Here is a 9526-nt window from a genome sequence, read left to right as displayed (position 1 = left end):
CTTTTTGTGGCGATTTGGAGCAGCTTGGTACTGGTTGTCGTTGTGATGGTGTTGGTTACTGATGGCAACGCTTTGACTTTGACAACGCTCTCTACTAGGATTAGTGTTCTCACTGTGTAGGAAAATATCTGACCTATGTTATTGTGAACAATCATGATTATGATAATAATTTCCATAACTGGAAATCTAAACTGATTTGCTCCCATGTTGTAACATGCATGAAATTGACAACTCACACTGGGTTAAGCCCTGTCCATGTTCAGTTGTATGCTGGATGTCTTCACCACATAGAAGATATCCAACAACACAGAATGCAACCCAGCTTAACATCTTTTGAAGAACCTGGACGAGGTTTAGGTTCTGTTGAAGGGGCTCAGCTCGAGTTGCATTCTGTGGACTGTTGCTTTCTCTCCTCCAGTCTCTGGCCACAGAAGAAAACCTCTTGCGCCATCTCTGAGCCGGACTGATTGTCAGGTATAGACCCTTTCAACAATACAAACAAAAACAATGCTTGAACATTCTATTTGGTTCCCAATCTACTTCCTCTGCATTAAGATAACATATGGAATGTTAAAAAGGAAGTCTTGTGGGGCCAACTATGATGCTGATAATGAAACTCTCTTGAAAGGGTCTATAATCACTTGAAACATTAGTTCTGTGGAAGCTGCTGCTGTACATGAGCAGGCTTCTTCCAGGGAGGAAAAAAAGAAAATGTTAGCCCACTGCGTGATTAAGGCCCTGGGAGACCAAGGAGTGACTCTTACCACCAGACAATCACATCCTTTAATTACAATCACCAAAAAGGGCTGGCCAATTTCCCAGGATGCATCACTCTGCTCTACACAAAGGGAGCTCCTTGACTGGGCTGTTGAAGATTTTGTTTTTCTGTTCTCTTTTTTTTAACATGAAGGAAAATGTAAATCATCACAAGTGCCTATGTCCATCTTTATTGTTTTTATGGTCGCATTGCAATCATCTTTATACTAATCAGGCCAGGGGTGCAGTGTTATATCTGCCAAATTCCATGTTTTTTCCCTGTGGCAATGCAGTTATGGAAACCCTGATTGACTCCGATCAAACCTGCTGAGCCCACTGATCTGATCATCTTTTACTGACCTGAGACCAGTTCCCTCTAAAGCCTATTAAATCCATTTGCCATCAGTAAAGACAGAGGAACTGATCTCAGGCTCATGGGTAACGTACCCCATGTCCTGCCCTAGTCATCTAATGACAAGCAGTACATTTTCTATTCAGTATTATTCAGACTACACAGACTTCTTGTTGTCATTGTCTCCCAAACTCTATTTGTATTTCTCTTAATCTCTGTTCTCTCTCTTTTTCTTTCCCTCTCTGTCTCTCTATTTATGTCAATGTCTATTACTGTTCTATTTTTTCTTTCTCTCTTTCGCTGTACGGTCCAGTGCTTTGACCACCAGACCAGAGTGCAACCAGAGTGGTTAGTCGACCACCATATAATGTACTGTTACGAGCCTTACTTTTTAAACGGCATAGCTGTAGACATATACAAATTTTATATTGTCCCTGTGTCTGTACTGAGGTGTTTTTAGTCATTTTTGTTGTTTCCGCTGAGATCCTGTATTGAAATGGGAGAAATCAGCTGAAGATTCTTTTTTTTTTTTTAAATTAGAGCTTTTTTATTTTCTCAAAAGATCCAGTTGGACTTTTTTTTTCATGTTTTGGCCCACCCTCTGTCTGAATGCAAGTTGTGTTGTGTCCTCCTGTGTAGGCTTGTTGCCATGGTTTTTTGCCTTTATGCCCCCCCCCCTGCCTTTCTGAGAATGTTCTCCCTCTAAATCAAATAAAGTTGATGGTCGCCCGTTCAAACTTGTGTCCTTGAGTCCAAATGTAGGTTTCCATTGTGTAATTCTTACGGTTATCCCTCCAGCCAGTATAGTGATCATACGTTTTCCATCACTTCTTAAATGTATTGCGGCATTGCAGTTTGCATTGCATGGTCGTCCTGTACATAGCTGATTTAAAGAAATTGCACTATTGAAAAGTCATTTCAAGATGACCTTCAGTGTGCAAACACACCTACTTGGCATACCAAACTCATGATTAGGGACATTGTGCTATGGCCCTTTTGAGTTTGTAAGGAGTACAGTTCCAGAATACAGGCTGTTAAAATTCCACAGACTATAGAGTATTTATGCAGGCATTCAGTTGTGTCCTACACATTGTGTGGTTTGCAGCAGACAAAATCAAACAATTTGAAGAATTTTGAAGGGTTTTTTTCCTGAAAGTATGGACATACTCTTCAGGAAAACGGATCAGCCTACATACATACGGAATTCAGTGGATGCCAGGCCTGCATGGGCTTTTGAAGAGACTATGAGGTGTGAATGCACAAAGACTTCCAGTAGACCAGACAGACGTTATTGCATACACTAGCTTTCAGAGGCTAATATAAATGTTTCGTCTGGTAAATCACCTTTTGCTCCAGAGAGGAGGTTAAAATCTAGATAAAATCTTGATGACATTTTTTTTTGATCGTGCTACAAAAAGGGAACATCCCACAAGTTGTACTCCACTGCATGCGCTGTCCATGTGTAGGCTACACCACCGCACAACACTACTCTTTCAATTTAGAGACACAACACTACTCTCTCAATTTAGAGACACAACACTACTACTGGGTTAATTACGAGAGTAGGCTGCTACTTTATTTCCCGTCCTTCACATGGGCACTCTTTAATTAAAACATGAATAATCCGGGAATTTCACAATTGCTGTCATTGTAACCCTGAAGGGTGTTGACAACCACTTCAGTAGAACTTGCTAATTTCTGTTGTGAATAAAACACACTCACACAGTAGCAGCATGTCAGTGCTAAACCGATGCACTTAATTTGTCTCACTCAGTCAAAGAGAAGATTACACGCTTGGAGAATTATGGTTATTAGTCTCAACACTGATGTGTGCATGTGACACATGGTCGTTCTTGTTTGTCAGCAATATGCAAACTTTTAGAGCTTTTCAAGAGAATCTCGCCGAGCAGCCCGGAGTCTCAAGAGTTCCCATGTCCATGCTGCATTCTTTATTGACGCCATGCATTTTTCTGTCCTGTACACACATTTAACATACTTCAAATCATCATTCACACTTCAAGTCCTCAAGCTCCTGTTGATCTGAAGATGTGTTAGAGCCAAAACAAGTCTGTCTTTGACATGCTTCCTATAAATCAATAAGAGGACATGATGCAAAGGTTAGAGCGTTTCACCTGGGCTAAGAAGAGACAGGACTGGACCGTTGCTCAGTGGTCCAAACTCCTCTTTTCACATAAAAACAGAATTTGCATTTCATTTTGGATATCAGGGTCCAGTCAATATCCCAAGAGTCTGGAGGAAGAGTGGCAAGACACCAAGAAGTCCAGTTTGATATTTCCACAGTCAGTGATGATTTTTGGGTGCCATGTCATTTGCTGGTGTTGGTCCACTATGTTTTGTCAAGTCCAGAGTTAATGCCGCCTTCTACCAGGATACTTTAGTGCACTTCATGCTTCTATCTGCTGACAAGCTTTATGGAGATCCTGATTTCCTTTTCTAGCAGGACTCGGCACCTGCCCACAGTGCCAAAACTGCTAGTAACTTTGGTTTGCTTATCATGGTATTACTGTGCTTGATTGGCCAGAAAACTCGTCTGACCTGAACCCCATAGAGAATCTATGGTTTATGCAGAAAAATGAGAGACCAGATCCAACAAACAGATGATTTTGAGGTCGCTATCAAATCAACCTGGGCTTCCATAACAACTCAGCAGTGCCACAGGCTGATTGCCTCCATACCACGTCACATTGATGCAGTAATTTGTGCAATAGCAGCCAGAACAAGTATTGAGTGTATAAATGAACTATTTTAGATTAGTCAAAATAGTCAGATTAGTTCATTTCTTTTCAAAAGGTCATCATTTCTGTATTGTAACCTCCTTATTCTAATATTTTGAGATACTCATTTTTGGTTTGAGCTGAAAGCCGTATATCAAGATTACAACAAAAAATGGCTTGACATATTTCACTTTATATCTAATGAACCTAGAATATATATCCACTTTTTGAACTAAATTAGGGGGTAAAAATGAACTATTCCACAATATTCTAATATTTTCAGACCCACCTGTATAGATTTTGTCATATAGAGTCCCCCCACCCCCAGTAACTTTTAGTTGGCAATTCGTTGAAACTGCTGTTGTTGACACATCATTTGGCTCACTTAACAAAATGGCCACCATTGCCAATGAAGATTCAGCAGCCAAAAGAATTTTGTAGCAGTATCTTGTGATGTGCAGGACTGCAGGTTCAAAGTTAATGCAATTTGACATTCTTAAGATGCACACCACATTTCATGAAATTCCATTCAGAACATATACACAATTGACATATATCACTGTCTCAAGCATACTGTAGCTGTCAACATTGAGCTTTGAAAATAAGGAATATTTCTCACCCAAAATACTAACCTGGATGCCAGCCGAACTTAGCCCTGCCCACAGCATTTGAGGCCTGAAAGTTCGGTCTGGACTTGTTCCATTGCGGAGCAGCTGTGCCCGAACCAGAGCTGTTCGGACCAATCAAATTGGGCTTTATATGATGATGGACAGATGAGCAACAGTGCCTTATCTATCACATCATCTGAGCATGCTTCGGTTGATTTTGTTTGTAATTCAGTGCAGATGCATTTCCCCCCCTGTATCAGTTGAAACAAGCCCCATACATTCCAATGGAGCAGTGTCAGACTCAAATTCTGACTAGAATTGAGTATGACGACGACGAGGCTACCAAAACACTGGGAAATTTCAACATTCGTCTTTCTGTTGCTATCCCTTTGCTAAAAGCAAATATTCAGACTACAAAACTGCTGCACTAACTAAATGAGCTGTGAAGCTAGCTCTAACGTGACTGTACTTACAGATTGCCGTCAAAATGTGCTCTCACAACAAATATGCAATTATCTTAAACAGGCTAATGTCACTCTAAGGTCGCCTTCAAGCAAGCAAAACGATGCTTTAAAAGCATATTTCGCTGGAAGGGCAATGGGGTAACTGGACAATAGTACAGAGACTGACAGGTCAAATGTTAAGGTTACCCTAACCCTTTGTTTACTGGTAGGGCTAATGTAATGAGAGTATTAAAATTCGGGATATTTTATGGGAAAATATTGAAACAGGAAGACAGCAGGGAAAAAAGTTAAAATACGTGAGAAACCCAGAAAAAACGGGAGGGTTGACAGGTGCGATGATTATGATACATATTTCAATGAGATGTAAAGGTTCAAAGTTTATGAAATTTGTGAAGATGAATCATTGCCACAGTCTCTGTATGAACGGCAAATTTCGAAAATGTTGTTCATCTGGGGTGCTGCAACTGACACATTTCAATAACTGCTTGGACCCCTATGATCAGCGATTGTGGATGTGTGTATGTGAGTCTGTACATTAAAGACATAAACACTTGCACAAAGGCAACTTTGCACACACACACAGGCACACACGTAAACATTGCAAACACACACACACATACATGCAAACACACAGGCGAAATGGCAGTGCACACAAGTTTGTACACACACACACACACACACACGATATGCACACTCACACAGACACACACACATGCATACAGACGCACGAACACAGAACAAACAGACATTCACAAATGGACACATAAACACTGCACACACACACACACACACATGCACTGACACAAACACACAGCATGCAGACACGCACATACAGTACACGCACACAAATGAACACACAAATACGCAGGTACACAGACACCCACTGTACAAATCTAGACGTACAGCCCAGCAATGTGTATTATGACCACCACATACTATCTAAAGTGTACTTGTGCAGCGCGGATACAGACTTATGTACAGACACACACACACATGCACACTGGAACACACACACACATGTACACAGGTGCACACATACAGCACACAGAGACACATACAGTACAACACACTGACACGCTGTGCTAAAAATATATAATAATATTTTCTGTCTATGCACAATTTCAACCCAATTTTGCTGCTCTTATTTCTTCATTGTATGTGCCTTCTTATTTACTCATTTATTGTTTACTTGAATGTTATGTTTGTCTGTGGACTTAATTGGTAAAATGTCTTGTCTTCACCGTGGGATAGTGAGAAACGTAATTTCGATTTCTTTGTATGTCTGGGCATGTGAAGAAATTGACAATAAAGCAGACTTTGGCTTTGACTTTGACTGACTTTGACTTTGAAAATCTAATCTAGACATGCTACAAAGCAGTGTCTAATATAACCGCTGCATACTGTAATGGCACAAGTACACTTGTGCAATGTGGAATCACACATGCATTTGCATGCCACCAAAGAACATGTTGTCCATTATTGCAGACGTGTTTTAGAGAGGTAGAGCACACACGTTTATAACCCTGTAGAGAATATGAGGATGAGTGTGGCTTTAGAACACATGCATTTGTATAGAAAAAAATTGACATTTTGTGAAATCTACATGTATACCTAAGAATTAGACTTGAGGAATTAGACGAGGAACATGGTTAGCGCTCTGCTGTAGGCTACATCTTCTTACAATTTTTGGATGAAGAAATGTAAATGTTTTGATGTAGAAATCAACAGTGCAAGTAAATTCTCGTAGAAGCCTAAACTGCATGCTTTAGGAAACCCTAAAAAAAAACACAAATCATACATTCTGACATTTGTATTTTAATTGTGTCATGATGTTCAGTCCCTTTGAGCCTTTACATCTGAACTATATCACTGCTCCTCACATCTGAGGCTCAACTGTGCCTTTTCCAACGGTGACTCCAGTGATGGGATATTGTTTGGTACACTACAGTCTTCCTTTATGTATTTATTATGGTTTGAGCCTCTCTGCTTCTCTCCATCAATGCCATTTGTTCCATTTTACACCCCCCCCCCCTCTCTCTTACCTATCTCTCTTCTCCTTTTCTCTCTGTATCTTAGTATCTTTTAGAATTCTCTGAACTCTGATTGTTGGATACGTCTAGTACAAAATGAATTGCTTTGCTCACAGTGTTCAATGAACGAGTTTAGTTTCTTAGTTCCCATATTATGCTATTCCGAGCCCCGTTTGACTGACACAGGCTTGTGTTGAACATTTTGTCTGAATACTTGAAATGCTGACCTTGGGGCCAGGGGAGGAGAGTTTGCAGGTTCTGGTTCTGTCTGTGATCTGTTGTGAGATTTGCTCACGCGCGCGCGCGCGCACACACACGCACACACACACACACACACACACACACACACACACACACACACACACACACACACACACACACACACACACACACACACACACACAAATGCACACAAGTGTAAAGGATTACATTTGAGGGCTGGATGCAATGTTTATTTATTACATTTACATATACATTACAGTACAGTACATTTATTAATTTAGCAGTAGAGACATTTTGAGCAATGTTGTTAAGTCAGAATGATGTAAATCAAAAGTGTCTGAATGACACAATCATTAGCAACGTACAAACTAAAATAACCAAACAGATTTTTAACAAGAACTTGACCATTTAAATTTGATATTTCCAAAAGACACAAATGCAGAAGATAATGGTGGGAAAATGGCTCAAACTTTTGTGCAGTGTTTCCTCCGTAGCCGATGAAAAAGGGCCTTGCTGTTGTAGGCTCAAGGTTTTTTTTTAAGTAGCTTCAAATAAATGAGTTGTTGTCAGAATTCTACAAGTTCCTCCTGCTCTGCTGACACTGATCTTTCTCACAGTGCCCTTCACAACACACAAATCAGCACTCTCTGCCCCCCCCCCACCCACCCCACACACTGTGTGTTGGTATGAGAGAGAGAGAGAGAGAGAGAGAGAGAAAGAGAGTTTTTGAGACTGGACAACATGCATAGACCTGCACATCATCCATCATCATCCTACCTGGCTTGCAAAATGACTGAAACCATTGAGTTCCCTTTTTTGTTATAAGGATTCTTGGGGGAAAATTAATGAATATTGATTGACTGTTTTTTCCAGGCCTAGCTTACCTAGTCATTAACATTAACTTTCATATTTTTTAATTTTTATTTTTTAATAAATTTATAGATATATTTGAACAGTCTCTAATAATCTGACTAAACTAAAACAAACCTAACCTTATAATAGAATATATTTCGGTATGCTGAAATAATGACTCAAGATGCGGGTCTGATTTCAGGGTAAAACCGTGCAAAGTTTGGCTACTTGAACTTCTTCAGCTGTTTTTTTTTCTTTTTTTCGTTAGAGCACGGGTTCAGCTTTTAAATAAAAAGTGAGGGTAACCCCACTGTGCACTAAGCAAGCTCATGTGGAAAGACAAAGTATTTTCAATAGTCAAGTTCAAAAGATTATTTAAGAGGATGTCACAAAGCTGTGCATTTTACCAATTATATCTGTCAAGAAGACAGTATACTAAATAGCCTTTGCCTGCTTCTTGTAGCAATCTTAAATATCTTTTAAATAATCACAAATGTTCGCATATAGCCTATTTTGACATGGATGTTCATGTTTGCATGTATTTTGAAATTAAGTCAGTTTTATGTTTTTTTAAATGTAGCCTATAGACTACGATTTCTCCTCTGAAACAGTTTCTAAATAATAGCCTAAAACAACACTTGCAATAAGAATAATAAATTACTTCTTAGATGATCGATATTAATGAAAAACGGGGAAACACTTTCGTCTACATTTTGAGCTTTTGAGGAAGAAATAGTCAAGAACAGTAGCCTACTCCCACGAGGGACGTCAGAGGCCACACAATATAGGCTAAGCTGCTTCAGAGTGCTGTGCTACTTGACCCTCCTCCAGCCAGCACACTCTCTCTTCATTCTGTGGAGCCAATAATTTGATGGGTCACAGAGAAGGTCCAGAATCTCACTGGCGAGACGTTAACGAGCTTGTAGAGACATAGAGGAAGCACCTAAATATTTCGACTCTGACTATCGATTGGTAGCTGATGAGTTTTACGGTTGACAGACACGCCGGATAGAGTTATGGGTGCTCTCTGTAATTTGATAAATATCAGCAGGGGTGAGATGTTTTGTTCCTGTAACACCAGTATCTCTCTCTCTCTCTCTCTCTCTCTCTCTCTTATTATTATTTCCCCTCACCTCACACACACACACACACACACACACACTCATTAATTTTAATACATGTGAAACGAATAGAATTATGCCCTATGAGCTTTGCACAGCGGTGCGACTGTGAATGTTTGATCCTTACAGTGCTGGTGTGAGGACAGTTCTAAACGTGTTTGACAGCCACTGCCATACACCCCCGAACGGCCTTCACCATTAGGACCCGGTCCATGTTACGCAATTTCACAGTTAGCGGTTAAAACATTGGGACAGAGTAGCGTATACTTAGCCTACTTATTAAAGGAGCTTGATGTCGACAAAAATATTAACCTCAGCAGCAGCACCAATAACAACAACGACGACGATGATGATGATGATGATGATAGCTTGCGTAATTCACTGGT

The 9526-nt window shown here is 40.1% G+C and overlaps 1 protein-coding gene across 1 annotated transcript in view; it reads left to right on the top strand.

Moving 5' to 3' along the window:
* The window catches only part of c18h20orf27 (chromosome 18 C20orf27 homolog), a 33623-nt gene extending 26295 nt beyond the window's left edge, over positions 1 to 7328 (top strand). The window contains exon 7 of the mRNA XM_042070373.1: positions 7264 to 7328. The gene's annotated coding sequence lies outside the window, so the exon portion shown is untranslated. The remainder of the gene's footprint in view (positions 1 to 7263) is intronic.
* Positions 7329 to 9526: the final 2198 nt, after the last annotated feature.

The sequence above is a fragment of the Alosa sapidissima genome, chromosome 18, assembly GCF_018492685.1.
Source record: "Alosa sapidissima isolate fAloSap1 chromosome 18, fAloSap1.pri, whole genome shotgun sequence".
Classification (NCBI taxonomy): Eukaryota; Metazoa; Chordata; class Actinopteri; order Clupeiformes; family Clupeidae; genus Alosa; species Alosa sapidissima.
The sequence above is the reverse complement of the archived record's forward strand: the minus strand, read 5'-3'. Positions and strand labels throughout refer to the sequence as shown.